Source organism: Ambystoma mexicanum, chromosome 1q (genome assembly GCF_040938575.1).
Source record: "Ambystoma mexicanum isolate Mex_15411 chromosome 1q, UKY_AmexF1_1, whole genome shotgun sequence".
Classification (NCBI taxonomy): domain Eukaryota; kingdom Metazoa; phylum Chordata; class Amphibia; order Caudata; family Ambystomatidae; genus Ambystoma; species Ambystoma mexicanum.
The window spans coordinates 85,310,712-85,324,742 of NC_090922.1; positions in this window are offsets into that span (position 1 = coordinate 85,310,712).

A 14,031-nucleotide genomic window follows, 5' to 3' on the forward strand; every position below is an offset into this window, starting at 1 on the left:
GTTAATGCAGTATTACTAAAGAGGGGTGATACATTTTCAATATGTTTTATAAATTCAATAAGAATCCCAGCATCAGATGCCCATTCCCTACAAATGTCTCCTAGATTGCGCAGAATGGCTTCATGTGTAGCAGGTTTCAAATCCTGTTCTACGACTTTGAACCATTTAACATACTTTCAGGCATGCCCTGTCAAAACGATTGCCTCTGCCCAATTTGGGGCCGGGGAGTTGAGCACCCCTTTCAAAGGAAAAAGTAATAGACAATGCTCAGTGGTCACTATCAGATGTATCCCCAACTTCAAAGCTGCAAACCGTTCTCCAATCTTTAGCCAGGACCAAAATATAGTCGATAGTAGAGAGAGCCACTGGCTGACTGATCCATTGGGAAACGGCCATTACAGACCCTCAATTCCAAACTAAAAGGATACGGGTCATGTCAAGGGCATGGCAGTGTACCCTCCTCTGTGGCATAGCCAACTTAGGGGGAATATCCCAAGCAGTATCTTGGTCCACGTATAGCCCCTCTAATTTGCTGATAAGTTCAAGTTGGAGGTTAAAGACTTCTGCTATCAAAATATGGGAGTTCAATGGGTCAGACATTCGCCGGGAATTGATCCGATCCTGAATCTTTTTTACTGCAACTAGCTTATATGGCACACTTGGCCTATTGTAAACATTGAACAGAAGAATACATTCTCTAGCCAGGGTTTACACGACCAGGTACATGTTTGTTCTCAGTAGAGGGGCTCCCACACTCCTTTTCAATTTCTTAAAACTTGGGGTTTCACCCTAAATAACCAAGGGTGATCCAGATGTGAACCCCTTGCTCACTCTACCTTAGAGAGGCTCAGCTTCACCTCACTGAGGAGGCCCAACAAGGCCGAAACACATGTCTGGGGTTGCTGATGGTACTCTTGTTCAGAAGACAATTGCCTTGCATTTCAGTACTGGACTGCCCTTGTCGGTCGGTCAAAGACTGATGTGCAAATGGTTATTTCTCCTCTGTGACGGGTGCAGTGACCGAAAACGTGGTTGTAGACCCTCCTGAGTGGAAGAAATTACATAAAACTTGGGGTTTCAGCCTACGTAACCAAGGGTAATCCTGACATGGACCCTTTGCTCACTGTACTTTAGAGAGACTCAGCTTCACCTCACTGAGGAGGCCCAACAAGGTCGATAGTGTCTGGTATCTGGGTTGCTGATAGTACTCTTGTTCAGAGGAGAATTGCCTTGCATTTTGGTGCTGGACTGCCCATGTGGGTGGAACAGACTGATATGCAAATGGGTATTTCTCTTCTGTGAAGGGTACACTGAGCTAAAAGGTTGTTGTAGACCCTCCTGAGTGGGAAAACCTCCATAGAACAGGGTATTTGTTCCTTGTTCGATCTCAATAGTGGGGCTACCACACTTATTTTGAATCTGTCGATCTAATGACAATTTCCCGATTTAGGGCCGAATCCATCCATATTAGCCACCATCACTACGTCTCCCTTTTACTCCCTTCCTGACCAGAATCTGGAAAGATTGATACCCTTGCAAGTCTACCGTCTCTGTGGCCTAGCTTTCCTGGAGGAATATCAACTGAAAAACCTTACAAAATCAATCCAACCAGGCTCATGCAGATGTTTAGTTATCCCTGTGAGGCTCTACGATAGGAGTTTGCATAAAGGTTTGGTGGTAGTTCTTTTAACTCCCTGCCTTAGTCAGTCTACTCCCTCCAGACCCCCTCCCATTCTGTGTTTGCCCTCCTCGCCAACCCAATATATTTTGGAAAACTAACAGTGGGGGGTGAGCATCATCCTGCTCCCTAGGGTTATTCCTGTTATCCTGTCTCAACCCTGCCGCGGCCCTATGACTGTTGTGATAGGGTGCATAGGCTCTAATCCTAATTTACTAACCTAGGGGTGGGTCGGTCCAGAAATCAATACAAAGGAGTCCATCCACCAGATCTCCGGTCTGCAGGAAGATCGGAATACAATCACCCTGGTGCGTCTCACAATATCCTCTCTGCTAATGGTGATACAGCGTTGACATATATGATCCAGTGAGATCATTTGTTCTTTAAGGATTCTTGATCTTCAAAGGCACCCTGAGCCAATCTTGAGGCATTAAACATTGTCACAAATGCAGCTTCCCTGTTGTGTCAATGGTCACTTTCTGACATCATTTTATTGCTGATACGGGGGGTTATTAGTCTTAAATTAATTAATAGTGGCTACAATTTATCTAGCCCAAGGGGGCAGTACTTGACCTATGGTACCTTGTGGTGGCCAAAGATTACTATTAGGGTCTTACCGCGGGCTCAAAGATCTAATCACAGCACGTCGTGCTTTCATGTTGCTCTTAAGGCTGCCTAAGGGGCAAATGCTCGTTTTTACTTTCTCTGGCAATGCGTTTGCTGTTCCTTCAATATTGGCTAAATTAGGGAGCCCGAGATTAAATTTGAAACTGTCAATGGAACAATCCTGTCCTTGAGTATCCTAGTTTCGCTGACTAATTCTAACAGGGTGTCACCAAGTTTGTTCAAAATTAAGTTTTCTATTTTGTTAAGTAATTCTTGAACATTGGGTCTAAGTTGAGGCAAAAGGTTGGGAATTAATGTATTCAGTTCAACTGGTTTAATCAATCCAAGAGTGCATCTGTCGACGTGGCTTCACTTACTTCGACAAGATTTGGTCTCCTTATTCCTAGATACAGTATTCTTTTCTGCTTTGTCCGTCCCCTTGGTTTTGCAAAGAGTTGGGGGATTCGAAGTATCAAGGAGTGTAAACCTGTTGGAGAGTGGGATTTGGGGATCTAGCATAACCACCTCCTCCAGACCCGTCCCCTCGCCCGTCCCCTTTTCCCTCACCTCAGGCATACCGTTAGCTAGCTTAACTGTGTCTCCAACGCCGGATCCAAAAGGTCCGCGCCCCATTAGGCAAGTGAATCTCAACAATATCAGACGTGATACTAGTCACCCGTCATTTTAACCTCCCTCCTGCCCTAGCCTTTTTTCTACTTCAAAAGGCAGGAGGGGATCCTTCGGGTGTCCACAGATGGCGTGCTTCCATTATTGGCAACTGATACTTGATCATCAGAAGGGACCCTTATCGATTCAATGTCCACATACTCAATGCCACAGCTATAGCCAGCACCCTTAGCTGGAAAACTAGTGCTCCCCGCCAAACTCTTTTCACCATCAGTCCCTTGATTTTCTTGTACAAATGTATTTGAATGTACGGATATATTACGTGCACCTTCAAGCGTATCTCCTCCTTTGTGCCAAAAAAGAGTTTGAGAATCTGGCCTCTTGTTTCTGCATACATTAGCCCTCATTACGAGTCCGGCGGTAGCCGTGCCGGTAAAACCGCCAGATCCGTGGGGACTTACTGGCTCCGGACTTGCCGGAATCACCGGGGCATTACAGCCCGTCCCGATTCCTGTGGATAGGACTCCACGGGATTGGAGGCAGCGGAAACACCGGGCAGGTGTAACACCGCACGGCCACAAAAAACCTAGTTAGCCGGTCCGGAAAACGGTGCCGGTATGGTTTTGTCGGCACCGTTATATCCGGACCGGCTAACTTGTAATGAGGCCCAATGTCTAGATCGAATACTAATTAGGCAGATAACGCTGATTCATCCCTGCCTTCTAGAAACCGTTCAGCGAATGTACTCAGAAGTTTCCAGAGCAACACATGCTGTTTGAGAACAAATTGGTAACAGTTGCGTTTTATGTATCAGATGCGGGAGGTGCGGGGGGGGAGTCCTGGAGTTTGTGCGGAGGCCATCTTTATTATCAGAGACAGAAGGCACAGATGAACACTTTGTACAGCATGGTCAATGAGACCGACATAAGGACTGGGACTGAACATGTTGACTCAGGAGATAATTAGCAAAGTCCAATGATTTGGAGCCAGTGCACAGTGACAAAAACAAAGTAGCACCCCCATACCCGCCACCTCAACTCCTCCCAAATGTCTCATGTTCATATAAAACCAGCACGGCTATATTTCACGTTTTCGATGATTGGACTTTCAGTGCAATTCTGGGCAGTGAAGGGAGGCAGTTATTATTCTAATGCCAATAGTCTTTTAGAAATGTTTGATGGTTTGGCCGAACCATGCAGCAACTCATTTGGTGCAACTCTTTTATGTATTAAAAAGGCAAGCTTTATTGAACTGTGATAGTCGGAGCAGGCGCAGCTGGCTATGTAGCTTGATTGCACTAAATGTGGTTCTCGCATGTTTGAACCGCTACTTCCTGGGTGCTTTTTCACATGGTAGAATTCGTCCCTTGGGGAGTGATATTTACTAGTCAAGTCCAGACTCCACAAGTTGACCCAAAATAAAACGGGACATATTTTTGCCATTTCTAGATATGGCGTGACCTCGGCTTCTTACCTCGCACATATTCAGTGGGTATCATGGCAGATGCAGTAATGGCCCATGCAATTCCACCTCCTATGAATCCATACTCTTTAAGCCACTACTTCTCCAGTACAGACAGGCAGCTACTTCCCAGACCCCAAATACCCCAATGGGCGTGCAAATAGTTGACCCAGAAAATTTGACATGGAAGCGAAATATGGGGGTTGCTTTTTCTGACAATGAAGATTTGCTTTTCAATATTTGGAGTTGTCAGGATAGACTATTGGCAAAAGTAATGCCCAAATAAGTGGGACAGGATCGATAAACAAAGGTAATTCTGAGACTTTTTCTTTGATCATCATAAGCCATCATTTCCGTTTGCTCAACATTAATCGATAAGCCTTTATCTTATAAGACAAAATGAAAGCAGCAGGCAGGCCATTGGGAGATCTTTCGGTTTGGGCTGACGGATGTGTTTCATCTGCGAATAACAAGAACAGTGGGGCTTGGCCACACAAAACTGCTACATATAACCTCAATGGATGCAGATCAGTGCCCTCATCATTTACAAAAACGTTGAACAGTGTTGGGACATAAACACCCTGCCTCTCCCCCACTCTGATGCCTATGGGTCCTGGTCGCTTGCTGTATTGCCCAAAATGTACTCTGGCAATATTATTAGATGGCGATCATATGGAGCCGAAAGAGCTGTTCTCTGGTCCCCTTCCCAAAATGAAAACCGGCCTGTTCCTTGGAAAGAACAACCCTATCTTCCATCCAAGAAATACCTCTGAGGAAAAAATACTGCTCAATTTGTTGAAGGTCGCATTTAGTAACGAGATGGGCCGATAATTACCTGGGACAGGGACAGACCTCAAACCCTTTGTTAACAATGCATCGGAAAGAAACTGGTACTGTAATAATGCCAGAGTGACAACATGCATAAGGACTGGTGCCCCCATTTCAAAGTCCCAGTTATAAAAATGGTGCTATGTTAAAATCCTGTGGCCGAAAACATCACGTCACAAAACCATGGTGCACGGCAAACTGAAAACCGAATCAAAATGCAATGATTTACATACGCGGTGATGCCTTCTGTCAACCAGAGCCCCTTTACACCTACCTGATACCCCTTGTACCCTGCTTACCTGTTCCTCTGCTTCCTTATTTACTTGTTTACAGGCGCGTTATAAATGTCATATCATATCATTTTATTTGCCTCCCTGTGGCGGATATTTCCTAACCCTAAAGTGGGTCAGGACTTCTGCTGCAGAGTCAGGGCCCTCTTAAGTATTTTTGGGGCCCTGGGCATGAACATCTTTGGGGGCCCCCTCCACCAAACCAAAGGAATTAAGTGATCAAGAATATCTGCTGGCATCCCTCAAGAATATCTGGTGGCACACCCACACCTGCGGCCATCCGTGATCATAACCAATAGGTTGATATGCTGCCTCGCAGCATTCAGAATAAGCATGTTTACTCCCTTTCAGTCCCCTTACCCTCTTCATTCTTGCTTTAATAAGAATGATAACCAAGTAGCATTTGAAGGCCAACATTAGCACTCTACGAAGAGGTTACTTCTCTTCTAGTATAGAAACAGGATACTTTTTATCAATAGCATCCGGGAAGGTATGCAGCCTGTGGTATTAAGACGGAACTGTATGTAAAAGGTACATGTAACCCAGAATAGGCAGAAAACTCGCAATAGCTGCCTCACAGAATGCAAAAGTGCTCAAGCATGGATAGAGCAGACCAATTGTTAGGAAGGAGGAGAAAGCTACTAATAGCATAGCATGGATAGTGAAAGCAGATTAGAAGCTACCAGGTGTCTCTCTGCAGAAAGACTGAGATTAGAAGTGGAACATGGTTTTCAAATAGTGTTGCCATTAGAGATGAAGGGAACAAGTGCCTGTGGTGTGCAGTATATCAATGCTCACTATTATAGTGGAAGCAACTCTACAGCCAGTGAAACCATGAGTGAGGCTTTTATCAAGACCATACCCAGAGAAGGAAATCACTCTGAAGTGCTGACCATTTTGAAAGGTTTAGGGACTCGCAATTTTGAGAGGTTAGGCAATAAAAGATTAAGCATCACATATTGCTTAAGGGGTGAAGCTGGGATTGGTGCCAACTATGCCATTTCTGCATTTGATCACTTTCTTTTCCAGCTCTTACCATGTACTAAAACAATCTCATTTTATAAAACTGACTTGCAAAGTACACAAATCACATTTCCAAACCTGACAATTTTTAAAACCAAAATATTACAGAAGGGTGTTACGCAAAATGGGAATGATTCTAGCTTAATTCTCTCCATCTTCAAGTGAAGTATGTAAGTACCAGCATACCAATCGATGTGATTTAACAGATTTAATCTAGGTATGTCTTTTGTACTTTTAAGCTTTAAATACTTCCAAAACAATGGCTTGTGAAATTGTCATTCATAAACGTGCAGAAAAACCTTTGACTTTTATCAAAAAAGCAAAACGTTTTTTGTGTCAAACAAGCAGACCTTAACATATGCTTGCCTAAGGCCTACAACATCTGGTCCGCCCTCTCCTGTCTACCACCCCTTCTACTTAAATGGCATACATATGAAGAAATATCAAATAATTAGCTAAACGATGCCACCAGCATGCAAGAATACTGCACAGTAATGCAAGAGATATTATACGATTTGACCAGAATCACTGTATTGTCTGCTGGCAAAGCCAAGATACAAGCATGAACACTTTGGTTCCAGAGTCTTGAATTTGGATACTCATTAACCTCTTGGATTAATAGTTTATGCTCTTCTTTAGAGGGTATTGCCTAGGTTTTAGAACACCCCATCTGAACAAACCAATTTCTAGACCTTCACCATACGAATGACATGTTAGTTTTCATAGCAACCCCTATATGGTGCAGGAACATTGCTGATAATAGCATCTCTTATGCTGCAAAACCAAGTACATATGTAGGTAGGTTTATAAACTTCAGACATTGGAAAGGATCAGCCAGCCTTGCTGGAATGTGCTCTTCTAATCTTTCCTATGAACACATATCTCTGCAATGGGTGCTTAACACACTGAGCTAACTTCTGAACCATTGTGGCACTCAATTTATCAACATGGATTTCAACTTTGACTATTGCACACAATCAACAAAATTCCCAGAGGAAGGAAAGAATGCTACAGAAGTTGTACCATAGGGAACACATAAACTAGGTATTCCACAGTGAACACAAAAAGCATGATAAATTGATAAAGGCAGAATGTACTTGTCAAAACAGACAGGTAATAGGTTTAGCGCCTCAGCAGCATGCCATAAAATCTCATGGCGTGCGCTATTTAAATCTGGTGAACAATGGAATCTTACTTTAGATCGGGCAGCCTTGTGGGGGCCCCTTCAAGGTGGGGGCCCTGGGCAAGTGCCCCCTTTGCCTTCCCATGAAATCATCTCTGAGCAGGGTTCCTTTTTTTCTTTCAGAACTTTTTTTTTACTGCTGCATTCTTTGGCCTGGAAGCAGGGGACACCCCTGCCGCCCCCAAAACCATTATAGTGAAAAAGGGGAACAGGGGAAACCCCAGCAACCGCTGCTCCCCTTGTTCGCTATAATGGGATTCATCATTTTTGTTAATGAGGAATGCACCGTAAATGCACATTTGGCTTTTTCTCTCTCGATCTTTTGGGGCAATACCGATGAAAATCACTTGGAACAAAGTCCAACCCAACTGCTTTGTGAAATGCTCCAATCAGGAATTCCCACTGAACAGTAGCTGGTCACTGTGAGGAGTCCAAAATGAGAGCCAGATACAAGGTAACCATGTTTTTGGTTAAAGACTTTTTATTAACACAAACAGGGTTGGGAAAAGACCTCTCTGACCGTGCTCTAAGAGGAATGTCCCTACCTAAAACCAAAAACTATGTATCTGTCTGTGTCAGGATGTCAAAATTAAAGCTGTCCTTGTGTCAAAAGGTTCTATCCTGTCCCACACACTACAAATCAAACTATAAGGTAAAAAGAGAAACATCTTCAACCTGGTGATTGCAAAAGGAGTTAATAGAGGAAAATATAACAGCCTAACATAAACGTTCTCCAAAGTAAAAGAGCCCTTGTTCCAGAGGGTGGCTCTTTCCTTGGGTTCTTTCTCAAAAAATGTTTCTCTAACACAAACGTTTTTCAAGGCCAAGACCTTTAGCTCCCTGGTGGGGGTGCAGAGGGGGTTATTCCCTTCCCCTGGAATCTTTCTCAATTTCTGTGATTCTTCAATACAGTTCTCCAAAGTTAAAAACATGGTCTTAGTTTCAGGGGGACTACCTTCTCCTGGATTATGTCTTATGGAAATAAATTCTTCAACACAAAATGCACCAAGAGTAGCAAGCCTTGGTGCCAGAGGTTAATTCCCGTCCCATGGATTCTTCCTTCCTGCCAATGATTCTTGGTCTAACAGTTCTTTGTGTCCATCTTGGTCCACAACAATACTGTTAGTTGTAAAGATACTTAGCAATGTAGTTCCATCTTCGTTAGCAAACACAGTTTTCTATCCTTTCTTGGGATTTCCTGTAGATGTGCAACTGCCTGGTTTACTTGCCTGCCAACACTTTGTATATTCACAGGTAACAGTTCCTCTTTTACTTCCACAATTGTATATATCTTCTTGGGGGTTGTATATCTGGTTGATTCAACATCCACTCTGGGTTCCACCTATATTTGCATTTCATGCACTCATGTATAGCTGGGGTCTTATTTTCAATATGCCTCCTTTGTTTGCATTCAGTCTCTTTAATGTCTCTGTTTCTACAGCTTTAATGTTTGCTTCATGTCCCGGTAGGTGAAACACTGCTTTCTCCAGTTGCTGAATGCCCAGGAATCTTCCCTTGGCTCCTGGCGTGTCTGCGGGATGTCTTGCTCACGCAGCGTTCTTCTGCTTCTCTGCTGACGAGAACCTTGGCACATCATGCTTCCAAGTTCTACCAGCCTTGCAGCAAGGTGCAATGACTCCTCTCAAACAGCAGCAGCCTCTTGCAGTTTGTTTTCTATCTTTAAATGTCCCGTGCACAGGTGCATTTTGAAAACAACTAGAATGCTCATTGAGCTTGAGGCTCCTTCTGCTCTGCATCGTTTCCTTCCTCCTTCTCGTCTGAGTACTTGAGTAATTGTGGGAGATGTAGTCCATTGATGTCAACTGATGTGGATTACTTGGGAAATCACTTTTATTGGTTCCAAATGATGAGCCAGTTCTATATGGAGGATAATTAGAACCGGAAAAGGTAGTCTTGGAGCTTTTACCCTTTAGAACAGGCTTGGAGCTTTGGCCTAATGGGTTTTGGGGAAAGGTTTCTCTATTTTCCCTAAAGGGGGGTATAGATGCATGGCAATACATTATTAGGGTATTGGGTATCAAGAGGTTTTCTTCACGGGCAAATGAGGAATACCATGTCTCATCCAATGAAGCCATGACATCTCCCCAGAGGCTGTCTCTTCCCTTGTGATCCTCCCTCATATAGCCGCCCCCAGGGTCAGGATCAGGTAGCAGCTGCCGTCCCCTGGCCACATAGGAGGAGGTCACCGCCGGGGAATCTGTGATGACTCCATTGGATTCATCACATCACTGAGTCAAAGTCAATAGTTCTCCAGACTACTAGGTGTTTCTTGAGGCGATATGGCCCGAAGCGGTGGGTCGACCCTGTTGGTAATGGTCTGCCGCTCAAGTTAAGGGCCTGAGCACAGCGAGGGTCCCTCAATAAGGGCAGCAGTGCCGTTACTAAAAGGGTAGGCCCACAACCAAGGGGTATATCACTATTAGCACCCGTGTAGCTATCTACACGGGATCTAATGGTTTTTATAAAAAAAACATTTGCCTTTGAAGTGCCACACGACCCCACACAGTGAAGTTGGACTGGAAGTCAGTTTACAATGTTGATAATGTTGGACATCATCAACATTGGTAATGGGCTTCTCAGATGACAGCTCTGTACGCTGCCTGACCATGTTCAAAGGTAAGTTGCTTTATAAAAACAAAAAAAACACTTAGCACTACGCGGGTGCTAAGAGATGAGGTGGGAGGGGGAGCAGGGAAGGGGGTGCTGGATGCCCAGGAGCTTGCAACGCAGGCGTGTACATACCCTACAGCCTATGTTCCAAGCTTCTCGATTAACTTGTGCCCCCCTGCAGGGTGCTAATGCTAGATGACACTAAACCTTTATGCTTGCATCTATTCCCTATAACATTTAACAGTTTGACATATTCTCCCAATCCTTAAAGGTTTAGCTGAACCTTGTTTTTGCTTTCAACACTTATTTTCAAACCATAAAATGGGACTCATATGGCTTTTTTGAGCTAAAACGGGTAGATGTAAAATATATTCTGATCACATTGATTAGTGCAGTGATCCTCAACGTGTAGCTCCCGAGCAAGACGTTGCTCGCAGCACCCTAAAATGTTACTCACAAATTGCTTTGGGACTCTGTGTGGAGGCCAGGAATGAGGAAGTGCTACAACGATGAGAATCAATGAAAGTCTAGACTGAGCCATGGAATTGTCTGAAAGCTATCCGATTAGTCTGCCCTGGAATATAAACATGACATATTATTTGTTACTGATGTATCATTGCAATGGACTGAAGGGATGGAGTTAGGAGGGCCTGATATTGAGTGATAAGAGGATAGCACAGGGGCAACGTGCTGGTCTTGGAAGCAAGACCACGTCGAGCAACAGGGTTGAAGCCCAGATCTGTGCTTATAAACCAAACTCAGGTATTAAGCGTGTTATAAAAAAACAATTACAATTAAACTAAAAAAAAATAATATTGCAATACCATGCTGCCTGTCACAGTGACATCTCACATGGGTGTGCACTTCATACAGAGCATGGTATATATAGTTTACAGTTGATGTAAAGACCCTATATCCCTCAATCCCACACAAGTTGGGAATTGAGGCAGTGGAATGGTTGTTATTACAAACAGATGAGATTGGCGCTTCATGAGAGTTGCTCCTGCTGCTTTTAGAGTACATTTCTTAAAACTCTTATTTCCTATACAGCAATAGCCTTTCTCTGCAAATCTCCAGGACGTCCATGGATGTCAACATGGCTCCTGTGCATGCAAACAGATTTATGTTTAAGTTTGAATCAGAGCACATAATACAACATCCGTACAATGGTCCAAGTATGCTCCAAATTCTGAGCAATATTACTGCCGATTTTTGCCATCAGGTTTCCGAAATATTCCTTAGGTAATAACCTCGAAGCCTCAGTGAAGTTCATTAACTCCTACATGTTTTGACCAATGTTGTCTTGTGCGCTTGAAAATCCCCTATTTGCCATTTACTTTCCTAAACGTACAGTCTGAACACCACCTTCTTCTCCAATTAAGTTGACATTGCAGATTCGCATGAGCTAGATTTCCACCTAGACTACATCACTGTTAGTTGATTTCCATTAATGTGTTCTTTTTGTAATACTGAGGGCCTCATTACGACCCAGGTGCTAATGGGTTAACGGCACCGTAAAAGGCTGTGGCGCTGTTAACCTATTAGCGCCTAATTACGAGGTCCCTTTGCGGGACCGGACCTTAACGGCTGGTGTAGATCAGCCGTTAAAGTAGGGACCCGCAAAGGGACCTTGGTGCTAATTACGGTGCCGCAATTTGCGGTACCGTACTTAGCGCCTTCCCCATTCCCATTGAGCCCTATGGGGCAAAAATGGGAATGGGGAAGGGCCATGGAGGAAGGGGGAATTACCGCCCCGCCAACCTTGGAATGGGGTGGTAATTCCCCCTTTCTCCATGGCGGAGTCGGTAACTTACCGGCATGGACCATGGTGCTAATAGCCCCATGGTCTTCCGCCAGGGTCGTAATGAGGCCCCGAGTTTATTACAACTATAATTTAGTTCGCAATCATTTCGCCATCACATTATGGCCAATGTATTTGTTGAGGTACAGGTGTTGCTCGCCATTTCGTTGCAGGAGCAACTCTTGCCTATTTCCCACAAAACGTTGGGGCCCTGCATTAGAGCAACACAGCTCATGTGCATTTTGCAGTTTCTCAAAGTCGAATCCAAAACATATTCAAGCTCTATCAAAATATTGAGGAATATTCTAGGGAAGTAGTAACGAAATATGAGAAAGGCACCAAATTATCAGTGAAATGTAAGTGTGGGGGCCTACTTCTGAGCTGCAGAACCCCACTGGCACTTGTAGTTCTAAAGTGGGGGGCTTGACGACTTTAGGGGGAAGGACAAAGTGGAAGTCGCAAGTCGGCCAAAGACGGGTCATTACGACCCTGGCGCTAAGGGGTTAACGGTGCCGTAAAAGGCTGCGGCGCCGTTAAGACCTTAGCACCTTACTACGAGGTCCCTTTGCAGGACCCGACCTCAACGGCTGGTCTGAACCAGCCGTTAAAGTAGGGATCCACAAAGGGACCTTGATGGCAATTACGGTACCGCAATTTGCGGTACCGTAATTACCGCCTTCCCCATTCCCATTGATCCCTATGGGGCAAAAATGGGAATGGGGAAGGGCCATGGAGAAAGGGGGAATTACCGCCCCACGAACCTTGGAATGGGGTGGTAATTCCCCCTTTCTCCATGGCGGACTCCGGCTAATAGCACCATGGTTTAGCGCCGAATTCCTAATGAGGGCCTATGAGTTATTATGATATAGGGTGCTATTGTATGAAATTACACATTTCTCAGGTCTTGGTTGAAACTGAAAACAGAGGATACAGCGTCATGATACAAAGAGCCTGCACTGAAATCATACCAAATTCATTAAAAAACAAAATGGAGGATCCAAAACAGCCTCATGGTCAGCCCTAAAATGACTGGCTACCACAAGCAATCCCCAACTAAGGAATTTAGGTTGGCCACATAGTGCCTAACAACACTCTTAAGCTACTTTAAGCACTATAGGGGAAGAGGTGAGAATTAGGAAGGTTAAAAGGGCTGGGATTTTGAAGGATGGTTAAGGAGATATTGGGTCTCGGGGAGAAATGCTATGCTATCTTGCATTTTTAAAGTGCCTCCTGCCATGGTTTATGTAGTCGACAAGCTTTTCCTAGCCGAAAGGCAAAGAAGGAGCATGATAGATCATGCAGTATTGGTAGGTAGGAGCAACGTCGGGTAGAGAGTCGGGAGGAGGGTAGTGGATAGATAAGAGCCTCAGAAAGGCATGAGAGGAAAAGTTGGAGGAGGTATGTGTACAATCTGATCACATTTATCATGGGACTCAACAGTATTCTATGGGGTGAAGCGCTGAAAGGAGAGACAGCTGGAGATATGTGTTTGTCGCGCAAGGGGGTAGGTCTGGAATTTACTAATCTCATGGTGAGCCAGAGCATGGTCAAGCCATGCCCAAGTAAACATATGTGGCAAAGCCCTTCTACTCACTTCCGTATGCCCCCATCAACATTTTGAAGGGGTTGCCCATCAGAAATGCAAATTTGACCATTTTTTTAAAAAACTGCCTTGATTTCTATTTGGAGAGGTTTCTTCTTTTATGTCATGGTTACCAACATGATTGTTTTGACCCAAACCGTAGACGTGTGCTTCTGTGCAAATTGCTCAAGGACACAAAGCCTGTCTGCAGCTCAGAAGTGGTCAAACCTTATTCCAGAGTTTCATGATGGTCCAAGGCATGTAGAAACCACTGCCCTTACTGTCATAAGCCACAAACGGCCATTGTCTAAAGTCGGGAAA